Raw genomic sequence first — 10,004 nt, 5'->3', positions numbered from 1 at the left:
ATTTAGCCGTAATTAATATAATTACAATTCTTAAAATGCATTACAGCAATATTGTCGCACAATACATGTATTGTCAGGTGGGATCCTGTTATATTCCTTTCACTGGAAATAAAATAATGTCAATTTATAAAGATATCTTCATACAGTTATGACAGTAACTTTAAAATAACATTAAGCTCAAGCATATATCAGCATGGTACCTTTGTATTACTATTCCTTACTTAAAATGATATGTACCACCATAATGTGTGTACCAACGTTTTATTTGAAACTGTTAGTAATTTCATAAAAAATTTAGCATGTTAGGTCGGTGAATAATGTTATTGACTGAGATCTTATCTCTGAATACATCATGCATGTACACTCAAAAGCAAAGTGGAATGCATCTTCCTATATATTAACATATTATGCTTTTCCTAGCCTGTATCAACGGGACGAGGTTTAGCTCATCTCGCACTTTCTACATGCAATCTATGTGAAGAACATCTTAATTTAGAAAAAATATATATTCAAATGTATTATTAATTTATTGTATGCCTTTAGATTTATAATTTGAAATTTTACTTGTTTCTAATAACGAACAGATAAACATGTTTTCTGTAATGATTTCTAGCCAATCTTTCAGTTTGATCATTTACCAACCCACTTTATTTTGCAAAAATGTGTTTCTATTGACTCTCAGGTTGGAAGTATCGCCACGACTGCCCACTGGAACCGATGATACCAATCTGGTTGATCGTTAGTGTTGTTGCCAAATGTTTATTGCATTATCGCTCAAAGGACGACTCCAGCCAGAGACACATTAATATATCTAGATTCATTTGTGGTGTAGTTGGAACAACATTCAACATCCCATGAGTTATTTGTGGTAAACATGCATTCGTGTTTTAGTAAATTGTGTTGCTAACACCGCATTTCATAACGTATACTTTCGAGCAAAATTTTAGGTAGCTACCCAATTGCTTTGCTTTTTGAGTTTGTTATATCTGATAACCAAAAATCAGCTCTTTATTGTAATTTATCATTCATAAACGCGACGTTAACAGTTACACGATTTCATACTATCTGAAGCATTTATTATTTCAGGATTTATTTGAGTGTATCCCAACTTTGGTAAAGTCAGAGCCGACGGTTTCATCCCCTGTTCTTTCAACATAACGGCAAATTGTACAGCGGACTGTTACCGACCACTCATAGATTTCTCCTTAGCCATGGAGACCATGGATTGGATCACTACTGTTCTCGCTATTGTTGGTTTAGGGTTCACGATTCGATCTTTTTTTTCTAACCAATACCAATTACCAATAACAAACCATCAATAATATTAGAATGATTCTGGAACCAATAACGATGCCATTGTGTCTTCCTTTATTGCGAGTTTCTGAGTGGTCATCAACTTCAATATAAAGTCAATTATTCATTTAAGCTTCCTTTATGTCAATTTACGTGTACATATAAATCCATTACAGGTTTGTGTTGACTTCAGGACAGATATATGCGAGGTTTAAATACACCATTATAAATTTACGAAACTAAAAACAAAATGCATGTGTATTCAACGCTTCTCTGACCTTCTATTTTAACTTTCTTTCTTTCCTTTGTTTGTATCTGCCTTTTTGCATACGTACAATGAGTTAGAACACATTCGAATTTCAAATGCTGTCGTGATAATAAACGCTGTTCTTTGCGTTCAAGCTAGCTTTTTTATATCTTAGGGGAAATTTACACTGTTTATACCTCGTGTAACAACATCAAATGCTGGGAAAATGATTTATAACATGGCAATTGAATTGCAAAACTTTAGATTTAATGTTATTTATGTTTATTTAATATATTTATGCTATGTACAGTACTTTCATTTTGTGTTAGGGACATGTTTTTATAACGATCATGCAACGAAATGACGTTTTAATTCTACCAGTATTAGTTCATGTTATGCTGATCATTTTGTGTTGATAATAACTCAATTGTGTGTGTATGGCGATGACAGTCATTAAGTATGACTTACATAATTAATTGTATGATTATAAAGCATTAATTCTCATAGTTGCCATGGAAACAAAAAATGTTCTTTTTTTCAAATGTTTTGTCATTTTAAAGAATTTAAGACACAAAATAACAACAAAATATGTGTTAGTTAGCTATTAAACATCACAATCTTGTTTGTAGTAAACTAAATGTATGCATATTGTAAGAAAATAGTTGTGCATTCAGAAATAAAACATATTGTATAGCAACGGACTTGAAACTAAAACGAACGACTGCTCATGATGCAATTTTATGATACAATTTTTGTTGAGCATCTATACTGTCAAACATTTATTTATTAAGCACTTCTATTTTATTCAAAGATTGATAAAATTAATAAAAAATAATAATTAAGTTCACAGTTGCTATGGAAACAATAAATTGTAAATTGCATATATATATGCTACCAACAATGTTCTTACATTAAATACTATTAATCTGATCATACTTGTAGAAAGAAAATAATATTTACTCATTTCATACGTAGAGGTACAAAACATGCTTTTCAACTAATACAAAATTAAAGCAACAAGCACTACATATTCAATGCTAAACTGCACCATAGAACTTGAAACAACAAAATATGTTTGTATACTGGTAAAAAATAGTATACCTGTACACATAACATGAACATATACGTTAACACATGTTCAGGAAAACAGCTTATCATAAGTATCATGGGAAAACACAAATTTAAGACAATTGACGTTTGTTAAAGGGAGACTTTATGATTTTGATATGGGTTAAAATGTAATATATTGATAAAAATATGTTACAATAACACAAAAAATAGGAAAAAAAAATAATACATTGAAGACGAAATTTATAAAATGCAGCAAATACAAATTAGCACCCCGAGCCGATTGTGACGAAGATATTTTTCATACATATTTTCCAACAATAACCGAAGCATTCGTCTTTTAATAAGGATCGGAGTTAGTGTTCGTGTGTCGTATGAATAGATATCGTTGCAGGAAATGAAAATGATCCGTAAAACTTAATTTAGATTCACATTGTACATGTATGATATACATGCTGGCGAATTCGACTGTACAGACATTTTTGATTTCAGAATTAAATACATGGCTTTTTAAAATAATTTTCAAAAAATGTCTTGCAGTTCAATAACACTATCGGCTTTGATGGAATGTTATGCCCTGGCCGAGAAGATGCTGTAACTGTATTAGCAATGTCCTCCATACATTCAGCATCTGATGTGCGCCACTTAATTTTCCACACACTAAATTGCCAATCCGGAGTGAATTTGGTATGTCCAAGTAACATCATGCTTAATGAAACAGACTCACGCAGACCTGCAATGATATGCCCAAAACATAGTATAAATTGTTTAATCCCTTTCACAATGTTACAACCATAAAAGATTCAATCCAATATGACTTATACATTTTGTAGCTGATAGAAACAAGCGACCTAAGTGCTTACCAAAAATTATAAAAAGTACAATTATCTCTAAACACTTCACATAATTATACATTGAATATGGTTATATTTTGCAGAAAGACAATGACCGTTTGATTACCTGTCAACACTCACCACATATAATTGCCAAGAATAGTGTTGTTTTTATTCTGCCCGGCAGCATTGTCAAAGTGAATCTGCATAAAAACATTGCTTTTATTAAAATAAGTAATATAATGTTCAATTGAGATTATTGCTATGAAAACATTTATAAATGAATGGACACATAATTATGTAATGTCCAGCAGCAAAATGTATCAATATTTTTTTTAAATAAATAATTAAAATAATTAGAGTAACTTATGTACATAAAGTAACAATTATTACAAAAGCAAAGCTGTATAAATAAACTTAACATTTCCAATGAAAAGAAAAACACAATATTTTTATAAATCTCAGAGTGTATATTTGAGCAAATAATTACCTCTGCATGTTTTTCTCCATTGCCAAAGTGACAAAAATAATGGTGCACCAAACTTGTGATACAATCGCTACCTTTCCCAGGCATTTCGGACCCTTCAATCAGATAGAATGTCTGTCTTCCTGTAATATAATTTAAAGTACATTACAAGACCTTTTTGACATGAAAACTAGAAATAAAGTGTTTTTAATACACCTGCATACAAGATTTTCACTAAAACAATGTATAATACAATTACACTTTCATTGTTAAATTACAATTACAAAAAGAAGTAATAATGCAGTATATCAACAGGTGTTACTCTAATAGTAATGCAGCGATTTTCCCTTCTTTATAAAGTACCCGTAAAAGGTACTTTCCCAATTGAAGAAAAACTACACAATTCCAATTTTGTTCAAAAAGTGCAGCAGCTGATAGTTGACAAATAAAATGAGCATTTACACTGAACATTTCAAGCCAAAATGAATGTAAATTAATATTTGAATTGATTTTTGCTTTTAATACCAAGTAATTAAAACAAAACTGATTCCCAATTGGTAGATTTCATGAAGCGAATTTTCCGAATATCAGTTTTTTTCACGCTAATTTTTCCCAATTGGTATGGTACAGGTACTTTTCCCAATTGGGGAAGAAAAATCGCTGAAGTGCAATGTTATATTAATTTCATATTGTGAAGATATTTTAAACCAAGCATAACCATCATACCTGTTCCTTCAGCGCACATCCCAAACACATGGCACTTTCTTGGTGTGACAAAGTAGATCCGTCCCACTTGCATAGCGTGATGAGGGTAGTGAACAGACTGGGCAAAATCCCATGAGTAGTGTTGTGTGGCATCTAGTGAACATGGTTCTGCAAATGTAAACAAAATTCACCCAATTGAATTAAGTGAATTAAGAAATGTATATACCTGTACATATTTTAATAGTTGTTTCCCAATATGTGCAGCACCATATAAATGAATGTTCAACATTTAAGACATCACAACAAGGCAAAATTCATAAAACGTTGTTTTGAAAACGATTCATCACTAATGTTGTATTATTTGTATAACTGATCAACTTGTGCAAGCTCATTTAAAAATACGTAATCAGTTTGTGACAATTTGTATGGAATGGTAAATTGTTGAGAATAAATGTCACTATTTTGGCTCGTCATTCTTTTAAAACTTCACGTAACTGTCATTGAATCACAAACCAAACGACATGTTTTGACAACTTTCGTGTGAAAATTCCAATTATCGCGTACAATCACAAATTGTAAAGCCAACCAAAGGCCTATAGAACTATAGGTCTTTGAGCCAACCCAATTATAACAGTGGCAATAAACACTAGACGTGCTTCAATGTATATTTAATACATTATTTGCAGACAAATTTCCTATTATTTGACGGAAATACAATCAACAAAAGAAAGCAAAACTAACCTTTTGAAACCAGGAAGTTTATCAAGTAAATGCTGAAGTCACACGGTGCCGTAGTGTACGACGAGTTATAAATCAGCTATTGGTTAAACTATACTAATGTTTTATATATGTTCTATAAAAACCTTAACATAATCACTCCTAAGTTAATTCATAGATTGTTTCGGAAAATAAATAAAAAAAATCAGATAATCTTCGCAATATATGCGTGTGAAAATTACGCGAAACAGTTGTCACAACTTTGTAACGTTTTTTCTCGTTAACAACGTCAGCGCCGAAGGGGTCAAAGTCTCGTTCCCAGCCACATATATGTATGTGGGCATACATTTTAAAGCAGGAAATATTTTTCTGAAAATTATATTTACATTTATTTCTAATTCGAACAACTACATATTATTGCAAACATTTGCCATCCATAATATCCATAAATAAATAGTACTATATATCTAGTCAATTTATTATAAAATTCGCATTGAATGTGTTATATATATGTTGTACACTAAAACACGATATTGCGGAGTGGAAATTCCCAATACACATATCATCGCTTCCTCGGTAAAAAATACGTGTAAATATGAATTTCTTCATGCATATCCGTCTCTAATATAATTGTTAGCAGGTTTGCCCTTCACTAAACATGTTGTTATCATGATTCCATTGGTAATGGTAGTGTAACTAACGACGTTATTAGAATGCACTGATAATAGTTTCTGACAATACAGTAATTATATCCCATGCGTTATGACAATTTCTTTGACAGTTCGGATCATTAATGACAAAACAGCATCTAACAGCACCTGACGGGCGTATATGCATAAAATGTACGCGTACCATTAGCACATGGAATTTCCATCAAGAATACCGAATAGTGAAACAACTACATTACAAGACAAGCTATTAACAATCTTAAGTAGTTAATGCTTAATATAGTTCGTTATGATTTACAATTAAAATTATTTTGGTAGGGTGAGTATGTTTTATTTTAATACATGATGGTGATATTTTAAATGGTTGGATAGGTACCGCCCGGACGCGTATGTTATATGTGGATGCGGCATGTTCGTACATTTCTTAATTATCATAATTCAATCTTCAGAACATTTTGTATTGAATACTTTTATTGTATTTGTGTATTGGCGATGTGTTTTAATTATTTACTTGGAGCGTATCTTTCTTTTTGAACTCAATATTTTTCTAAAGCTAATAAATGCAATTCATTTAAGATACCGAAATGATACATCGCGCTTTGTACTGTTAACACGCTTCAAACAGAGTCACATACGGTTTTAGAAAATGCATTGCTGGGATAATCAATTTGTAATTGATGTTCACAAACATTGATCCATTAGCTCGGTTCCATCAACACAACAGGTTGATCAAATAACATATCATACGTAATTGGTATTTCAGTAGTCATATATAGTATTTTTTTTAAATATGACTATTGACGCTGATTCATATCGCAAGAATAGTCGCACTTCCATTATATAGCAATAATAGCAATTTATGAAGTGGCTTTGATGCTTCGACTGAGACTTAATGGTTGTTGCCTCCTACAAGGGGAGGAAAATTGCTTTACATGAACGTCACAATCAGATTATTGTGTTCAATCATATAACGAACTTACTTAAACAGAGGAATATACTCAACGAATGCATGTTGTAATGTTGTTAGGGTGAAGAAACTGTTACTTCGGTTAAGTGCTATCACTTTTATTAATATACATAGTGAACGACTCTGATGTTGACCATTTACTGTGTGTTATTGGTATTTTTTTAGTATACATCTTAAGTACTGGTGTATTTGTTTCTTTATTCGTATGCTCGCATCCCCACCCTAAAGCTTCATCATGTGTGCAAAAAGTAGTTCTGGCTCACAATGCGTTGGTAACTTAGCCACAATTTATCGAGAAAAGAAACACTATAGGTAATTACACCAATACAAATTGACCGGTGTCTCACTTGACCTTTCTTGAACCCTATTTTAAGTTCTCTTATTTCTGTGGTTTCCGATTCCCTTATATAACCCTGGATAAAAGGGACCTATGGAAATTATGAAACACACTTGACATTATGTCGTTATTTAACGCGATTACGTTATAGATTCCATTTGACACCACTTACGTCTCAGTGTTTAAGTTGCATTTTTTGTTGCTGCCACCAACGCGTAGCGCATCTCTACTGACCTTTTCTATAGAGACAAAGGATCACTTCTGCAGAGCGTCGTGTATTTCATTGCATTCAACACAAATATATATATATATATAATCAACAAATCAAGTCAGATAAAAGAGCCTTTCCACACGTCATTATATTAAAATATTCTATTTAACTGTAAGATTGTCCATCGTTTCTATTCTTATACATTCATTTGTCTTTATTTTTTCGCCGCTGGAAAACTATGAACATAATGTTGGAATGAAATAAAAGATAATGTGTTATTATGTGTACAGATGTTAGTAGAATGTAAACATAAAAGACTCAATATTGCAAGCATCATAGTGATATGAATCTTTTGCAGAAAAACAGAGTTTTATATAAAAAAAATAACAAAACAAAGTACAAAGAAACATATTTACACTAATAAACGCAAATATGGATTATAATAAATCAAAACAGATATATTTCCTTAGTGTCGCGGGCTACCGCCCCAAACCCCCGCTTTGTCGATAGTGGTAAACAACTGCGTACCGGTAAAGTGCAATCTAGCCTGTTTGTGTAGTGTTTAGTGTGGCCGCTACGGCATATAAAAAATAGATTCTTTTAATTGTACAGACATGCGATTATGATTAATGCTATACTGCTTCGTAAACTAAGGAGAAACGTTTCGATGTAATGTCTAGAGAATGTTTTGTATCATGACAGTTTTTAATTTATTGTAATTTACATGTAATTTACAATATATTCATATTTCAGTTTCAGCTCAAATGATATGCATCCAATGTTTTAGTCTGGGAACCAGAGTACCAATGTTTACGGTGATTTTTGTATTATTAGCCAATGAACAATTCGGGTTTGTTCATTTCGGATCTATCATGAATGAAGGTCATCTATGATCAACTGGGATATAGTTGATGCATTTCACGTCAGCAAACCTCTTCCTGAAATACACCACTGGATAGACAGATGCAAAGGTAGACAAAGGCCGCCTTCCAATTTACTGGAGGCAGCAAGGGTAGCTCCGTCTTTCCTGGTACCTTCCGGCCAGCCGGAGAGTGATTACAAGCGCGAAGAATGGCGACTCTTTCCGAACCTTATAGAACGAATGTTGATGTTTAGTTTTAATATGACACATATAAAATGTTACATAGTTCTAAAACTAATTAACAAACCCTTATTTAATGAAATGGTTGGGGATTTAATTACAAGTTTTCATTGTAAAACTGTAATGTTCTACACCATACAGACAACGAAAATTACTCTGTGGAAGGAAAACAACCTTATATTTCTATTTGTAGTGTGTTAACAAGTATTAAGGAAATTTCTGCGACTAGGAATAATCCCTAATTATATCATCAAAGGAGTGAATTTGTTCGATGGAAAATTTTCTGTGGTGCAACAGAGACGCCTTTTAAGGTACGTTAACTACATGATAAAAAACGACTTACACGATTTATTTTATATAGATATAGATAAATTAGGTCATCGGTTATATGCGTGCGGTCTCCGGCGAATCGGACAAGCTAAGAATGGAGTACTGGGACGTGTATGCTTAAGCAACAGTATCAATTTAAAACTGCAGACTGAGTGCTTGGAAATATTTCCTCAGTTCTTTCAAAGCATAGCATCTGCGATAAATAGTCCAAATACAACCATCGAGACAGTTATAAAACGTAAATTACGCAATGTTTTTGATTACTGCACAAATGCCAAATTGACAACTGTTGCCTCAGAACGTATTAATCACCTTTATGCATTACTCAATTCAATTAAATCATCAAATTGTTTGCGACTACGAAACCATGATTTCAGGGAAATAAATAGACGTTTTAAATATTCTTTAAACACGGATGTAGCTTCGTGTCGCTTAAAGTGAGCTTCTACGTTATACTGTAGCGGACATCTTCACGCGGCAGTTAGAGTGCAGGAAAACGACGAGAAGTGGTATCACAGATATATAATGGCTATGTGTGGAAATAGAAGTAAAAAAGGAGACAGTGATCTCCAGGTGTTTGCCAACATGATATCTGATAATAGTAACGACGTATTCAGTGAACTTGCATTCGCATTATGTGTAACGTTTGCTAGACCAGAAGCGTACTGCATCCCTTATGTTTTGCTGTTTGAAATGACTCGCCGTTTGTCTAAAGAAGACGTTCCATTAGAAATTACATTAATAAACAATGCATGAAAACACTGAGGTAGATGCGTGGCCGTTCTTCCACTATCTACAGTATCTCACGTATGGAGGACTCGGTGAACGTTACAAACAACTACATGCATTTGAAAAACTCGAGTCTTACATATTTTATCCAAGAAATAGGATAAACATATATCACCCTGAGACAGCGTTCAATTTGCTCGGACATTGCTATGAAATGGCAGGAGACTATTTAGGGGCGTTACATTACCATTGGACGTCGTTGAGGTTGTTAAATACGAACAATGCAGCTAACTTGCACGTGCAGCGTGTGCAGCGTCTGATAAGTAGTTTA

The sequence above is a fragment of the Dreissena polymorpha genome, chromosome 14 (assembly GCF_020536995.1).
Source record: "Dreissena polymorpha isolate Duluth1 chromosome 14, UMN_Dpol_1.0, whole genome shotgun sequence".
NCBI classification, from domain to species: Eukaryota; Metazoa; Mollusca; class Bivalvia; order Myida; family Dreissenidae; genus Dreissena; species Dreissena polymorpha.
The sequence above is the reverse complement of the archived record's forward strand: the minus strand, read 5'-3'. Positions refer to the sequence as shown.